This window comes from Thamnophis sirtalis, unplaced genomic scaffold, assembly GCF_051295495.1.
Source record: "Thamnophis sirtalis isolate CommonGarterSnake01/CBP01778 unplaced genomic scaffold, rThaSir2_p1.2 scaffold_3, whole genome shotgun sequence".
Lineage (NCBI taxonomy): Eukaryota > Metazoa > Chordata > Lepidosauria > Squamata > Natricidae > Thamnophis > Thamnophis sirtalis.
Window position 1 is genome coordinate 121,519,252 of NW_028261383.1, and position 6,986 is coordinate 121,526,237.

Sequence of the window (6,986 nt, forward strand, 5' to 3'; positions counted from 1 at the left end):
GCTCTGTGTCATACAGGAGACGTCTCTTCCACTTTACAAATTACAGCCTTAATTTGGTGAGGAGATCACATTGGATTTAGAGGTATGACACTATTTACAGACAACATCCCATACTGACCATGTTTTGCAAAACAAAACAAAACAACATCATCTTGATGCTGACATTCTCACATTCAACAGATGGTGCAACTATTTGCTTTGTTCATGGGGGGCCTCAGGGGGGCTTCACTGGAGAAAGTCTCACGTCTTCTCCGCACAACTGGGCTCAGCAGGCTGGGCAGGTTGACTTGCTGAAGTAGCTCCCTGAAAACTTCCATCACATTCTCATTCTCCTTAGCAGATGCCTCCAGGAAACGATTGTTCCAGTCAAGCTCCACCAAGGAGAGAACATCTTCAGGCAACACGTGTCTAACCCCACCAGCTTCAGCCTTATTGCCCACCACTACAATCGGTGGGAACTTATCTTCCTTCAGCTCAAGGATCTCCTCGTGTAAAGTCTTCACACGCTCAAAGGACTCCGCATCGTCTATGGCGTAAACCAAGGCAAAAGCATCACTGTTCTGGATGGAGAGCTTGCGCATTGCAGGAAACGAATAGCTACCACTAGTGTCCAAGATCTCCACCTTGATGGTAATTCCACTGACCTCATATTCCTTGCTGTGCAGCTCCTCTACTGTCCGGCGATGTTTTGGTTCAAATGTGTTCTGTAGGAATCGCCGGATGAGGGAAGTCTTACCAACCCCAGCTGCCCCCAGAAACACCAGACGAACTTGGCTCTTCTTCATGGCTAGAGACATGCTTCTCTGGATCTTGCAGATGGGTGGAGGCAAAACTCTCAAGTCCCAAACACCAACAGAAGAAAGCTTGATGATTTTTAGGCAATCTGGCTTCAGGGAGCAGTCTAGTTTTCCCCTGTTGCCTTGCAAGCCACTTGCACTCTTGTCACCAACTTTGTCTAGTTACTAGGAGAACTGCAACTGTGTTCAAAGTCTCCCTGCTTGTTTTCTCTTTATTTACACTCCTTCCTGTCACAGACACAAACAGAGACAGAGTCTCAAAGCTCCCCCAATCTGTGCTGGAGAGAATGTTGAGGGACGGGCAAAATGTAGGGGGGAGAGAGAGAGAGAGAAGAAAAATCTGGACCAATCCGCTGACTGCTGTTTCTGAAGGCAAATCTCAGCCTGTGGAGGGGGGGGGGAGAGAGAGAGGGAGAGAGAGAGAGAGAGACTAGAAGAGGTTGGATATTGTAAAGGTTTGCCTGGCTCTCAGCTGCCATGGATATGAACGACTAAATTTTTTCTCCCTTCTGAGATTAGTCAGTATGGCTAGCATAACCACGGTGTCCTCTGCACTGCCTAACATAGTCTATTTCTGTTCCCCTCCTTGAGTTGGAAATCTTTACCATAGCCAAAAGCACAAACGTCTTTTATTGGTACTTCAAAGAAGCTACTGAGAACTTTGGATTCGGGAAAATCTGTAAGTGAATATGAGGAGAAGGATTGAAAAGGAAGACTAATAGCAGAATGTTTTACTTGCTTGGCTAATATGAATAGCCTTGTAAAATTCAGGCTGGGAAATTAGAGAAGCCTCAAATGTTCTAGTAGACTCTTTCTGTTCTGGTTGCTTAATTTGCATTGAGTAATAAAACTGTTTTGGTGGGATAGAATCTCAGGGCCACCTGTCCCATCTCCACAATGAAGGGAGGAAAAGCTTCACATCACATGTACACACACAGAAACATACAACACGGTCTTCCCAACTGATCCTCATGGACCCATTAAGCACTGATAGGTTTTCAGTGCCATATCAGGCAACCTGGCGCAAGAGGGGAAAAGAAAGACATGAGTGGAATGAATTTCCTAAATTCAATCAATCTAGTCCGAAAAAGCAGAGCCCACTGTTTCTTTCATTTGCTATGGGGATATCCAAATGAGAATAGCTGGAGTTGGTTGTGAGGCATCCCATGGGAATGAGTGAGACACCATTGTTGTTTTAAATTTTGTGGTTTATAGTTTTATGGTTATGGGATTTTATTGTTGTGAGCCACCCAGAGCTGTTTTTAATATGGACAGCCATCAAAATCTTATAAGTATAATAAAATAAAACAAATAATAAATAAATAAAATAATATATTCCTGTCAGGTTGGGCAGGGGAGGGAAAGCCAGCCAACATGTTAAACATAATAATGCATTTGTACTTTACTTGAGATTCCAGAGAGTAGTGGATATTGGTTCACTTTCATCATACATTCTTAATATCGCCTATATGTTTAACTTTGTTTGTCAGAAATACATTCTTTTAAGGAAAAGTTTCCCCGCTGTGAAGAGGATTTCAAGGCAGAGATTCTTCTCTTAAGAGGCCCATCTCAAGCCAAGAAAAAGACATTGCACTGAACAAAGTGGGAAGATGTTATTCTTGCCATATTTGCCTGGGGATGTTTCAGAGCCCAGATTGTTCCTCGGTGTTTGAGGAAGGGCTGACAGGGAGTGAGGGAAGGGAATCAATGAGCATCTTGCTAGGTCTCCTAAACATTTCAGATAGGCCTCCTGTTTCTCAGTTCCAGGGTCTTTCTGGATTTCTCCATGGGCACTTGTCCCAAGTACAATCAGACTCAAATGATACCAATGGCACCAGTTCCTTGGAAGAGCACACTTGGCAAAACTTACATTATTATCCATTTATTATATAGTTTATTTATATATTATTTATCATGAGATTTAATCCTTTTATTTGATAAAACTCAAGGTAGCATAGATAATGCTCCTGACTTCTATTTCCTGCACAACACAAATTCTGTGAGGTAGGTTGGGCTGGACCCAGCTGGCTTTCTATGCCCAAGCAAAGTCTAAAACTTATCTTTTATCTCTGTCTGGTCCAGGACCTGAACCACTCCATCAACCTCTTCCTTCCCTCACCCACACCAAAGCATCCTATTTTTGTAGATTATGCAATGTGTGAATCAACACTCAGAGGACATTCACACTAGGAATTTATAGCTTCCAGCAGCAACATCACAGTGTCTTTCTTGCAGACAGGCTATGCCATATATCACCCCAGCAATTCAGTGGCTCAATGAATCACTCATGTGGACAGTTTTTAAGCAAGCTGAAAGGAAAGGTCATCTCTAGCATCTCTCTGCTCCCATTCCTGGAAATCTTGCTGTTCAGTCCACACCACGAGAGCTACGGTTATTCTTCCGAACAAGCTCTCTTTCTACACCATAGGCTGTTTTTAGATAACGTTTTGATTTTAAATGGTCTTTTTATGATATTATTCTATGAGCATCTTTGTGGGGGAAAATAAGCAATTCACCCATAATTTGGTTTGAGTGAAAGGAGCTGCATGGGCTTCAGGCTGTTTTTAGGTATTTGCTGCAGGATTTAGGATGAGAGGAACAAAGGCTGAAATCCACAGTCAACAAATCTTGGTGGATATAAGCTCCCACAGCCTAACCTCCTATGGAAATACTTGAAAGCGGGAATGCTACGAGGCTTCCTTGAGAAACTGGGGGAAAATTGGGTTATACATCAAACAAAATATTTTTAAAAATCAATGTAGAGTGGTGAGGGTACCAATACACTGTTGCCATTCCAGAGGAAAACACGGGCAACCCTCCAGAGAGAGAGAGTCAAATCAAGAGAGTCAGAAACCAAGATGTATATATAATAGAGGGACCTAATCCAAGTTAAAGGAAAGAAATACCAGTAGGTAAAGTGAAGGGGGGGGGGGGTAGAGAACACAGATTTTTTTAATTTATTTTATTAATTATATAATTACAAACCTATTTATATAAATATATCCCATAAATATCCTCATGGTAACCTTCTTTAAATATTAACAATTTCTAGAAGACACTATCCATTGCAAGTACCGGTACTGTTGGGATGTCCATTTGAAGCACATATACATACAAAAAAAGACATCACCTTGAAAGAAGTGGGGGGAAAGTTTCCTTTTCCATACACCTCTATATATGTTTGAAGGCCAAGATAGTTCCATGCCCAAGGAAGGGGAATTAGTGAATGGAGAGAATAAAGGGGCATAAAAATGTAATTAATAAAATAATTTAAAAAGGTACACAGCATGGAGAGAGATCTATGAAGTTGTTCTTGCACCTGTGCGTGCCAGGTTTAGGTCTTTGATCCTTTTTTCAGATTTTCTTTTAGCAAAGTTATACAAAACATAAAACTATCACAAAGTAATAAAGAGCAGAAGTAATAAAGAACAACAAAAAAGAAGAAAAGCAAAGGTGTAGAAAGGAAGAATAAAAAAGACAGGTTTTTTCCATATGGTGCCATGTAACTTAGCAGTTTAGCTTAACTTACACCAACTGCAGCTTCTATATATTTTTCAAGGATGGTTCCACAAGACCACATTGCAGAACCAAAGTAAATATAATTCAGGTGTGAATAATGGCTGAGTTATCCAACCAGCTCAGGAAGTCTTAACAGGCACACTAACAAAATAACAAAGTTGGAAGGGAACTTGGAGATCTTCTAGTCTAACCCTCTGCTCAGGCAGGAAACCCTATACCAGGGGTGTCAAACTCGCGATGACATGTTGTTATCACCTGATGTATCACAACTTTTTCCCCTTTACTAAACCAGGGGTAGGCATGGCTAGTGAGTGATGCATCCGTGACACCCCAGCCCTATACTATTTCAGACAAATGGCTGTCCAATCTCTTCTTAAAAACCTCTATTGTTGGAGCACCTTCAATTTCTAGAGGCAAGTTGTTCCACAAATTAATTGTCAGGAAATTTCTCCTTAGTTCTAGGTTGCTTCTCTCCTTGATTAATTTCAATCCATTGCTTCTCGTCTCGCCTTCAGGTGTTTTGGAGAATAGCTTGACTCCCTCTTCTTTGTGGCAAGCTCTGATATATCGGAACACTGCTATCATGTCCCCTCCTTAGTTAAACTAGATAAACCCAATTCCAGCAACTGTTCTTTATATGTTTTAGCCTTCAGTCCCCTAGTTACACTATGGTAGTTACAAGGATCAGGAGAAGTTTGGTAGAACTTTTTCTGAACAGCAGATTTCACTGAAAGATGGGTGGGTGAGTCCCTCTGGATTTTACATTTTTGGTTGCTTCTGGAAACAATCTTTGAATGTCATGAAAGGAAAGAAATGGCTACTATTTTCATATTTGTAATTATATTTTTATTCCTCTAGGATGGCAGAGTAGATGTGATAAAATGAACCATTCACTTACGAGGCACAAGAGACAAGAAGCGTTCTTGGTATTATTAATGTGAGAATCCATTTATTCATTTCCATGTATATTATTTTACTGAAGCTGAATGCATGAGATTTTAGAACTATGTTACAATATTTATGAGAAAAGGTAAAGGTCAAACTAAAGACTTATCCTGTTAACCTAGTTAACTTTAAGGCATGACCCAATTTTAATTCTAAAAAGATATTAAATGAATCAAGAACCTCCACATCTGGTCTTGTTGTTTATTCCCTTCCTTTTGTTATTATATTTCATTTTATATTTTGTATGGTAATTGTATGCTGCATAGAATAGGTTTGGAGATTGGTGGTGCCTAAACTGAAGAAATTAAATTAAATTAAGTCGGTCAAATACTGAGTTACAAAAAAGAAAGCATATAATTTTTAGTTAATACCACTTTGGTCCTATGTTGAAAACTAGATGCATATCCAGGATCACAGTAATCATTTTGAAGAGAAGTAGAGATTCCACCAGCAAAGATGGAGACAAAAAGGCTTTTCCAATACAAACGTGCCCCAATAAGTTTTTTTTCTACTGTGACCTCATTACCTTCACTTGATCCACTGTCCTTATCTGAATGCTTTTTAAGATTTTCTTAGCTGTGCTGATGTCAACATTTCCTAATACACATTTTGCTAGCCTACAATCTGATATTCTATTATCATATTTTCCCTATTGGGTGATGTCTAGTGGCCATTTTAGGTTGGCGTGGGTTTTCTCCTTCCTGTTCAATCCCTCTGCCATTTTTCTGCTTTGGGCACCTGGAGAGTCTACTTCTTTCAAATTAGATTCTCTCCTGTATTGTCCAAATTTCTAGCTGATGCCTTGGCTTCGAAACCAGATCAAGCTGAACAGCAGTGAACCAATGATGGCCATCGGGATGGGCTACATGAAGTATGAGAGCAGAAAAGAGAAAAGAGACAGAAAAACCCTTCTTGTGCATGTCAACTATTGTCTGAATGTTTTTAAACACAAGTTTAGTCATCTTCTGGAATAGTATTAAACCCATCTCCAGTAATAATAAGCAGAAGAACACTGATAGAAGATGTGCTATTCTTCAAAGGTGCTTATTATGGTATAGCATTAAATTTTTGGTATGGATATAAATTAGCACCTTCACCAACAATGTAGTTGCTGACACAGTAAAGTACTTGTCTAATAGTTCTTATTGCCTGGAAAAGTTCAAAGTTGACAATCAAGTGTTTCTTAAGTACTCACAATAGAATAGGATGTCATCAGTACAGCAGTGCTATCTCATTCTAATACTCTGAATAATTAGGTCAAAAATGAACAGCATGTAGGACAACATGGAACTCTATAGGGTTCCTTATAGGACATCATATATTGTTTGAAATGGTATTTTTACAGTAACCATTTCTGGATGTAACCAAATGAATTACAGGTACTCCTTGACATATAACAATTCATTTAGTGACTGTTCAAAGTTACCATGGCACTGAAAAAAGTGACTTATGACCGTTTTTCACACTTACCCTGTTGCAGCATCTCCATGATCACATCATCAAAATCCAAACCCTTTGCAACTGACACATACGTATGAGAGTTGCAGTGTCCTGGGGTTATGTTTTGTCCCCTTCTGACAAGCAAAGTCAATGGAAAAGCTAGATTCCTTAACACCAATGTTCCTAACTCAACTGCAGTAATTCACTTAACAACTATGCCAAGAAAGGTCATAAAATGGGGCAATACTTCACTTAACAATGGTCTCATTTAGTAACAAATGTTGG

The 6,986-nt window shown here is 39.7% G+C and overlaps 1 pseudogene; it reads right to left on the minus strand.

Annotated features, from left to right (window-relative positions):
• Positions 1–1,098, minus strand: LOC106537529 (GTP-binding protein Rhes pseudogene; annotated as a pseudogene).
• Between the last annotated feature and the right edge of the window lie 5,888 nt (positions 1,099–6,986).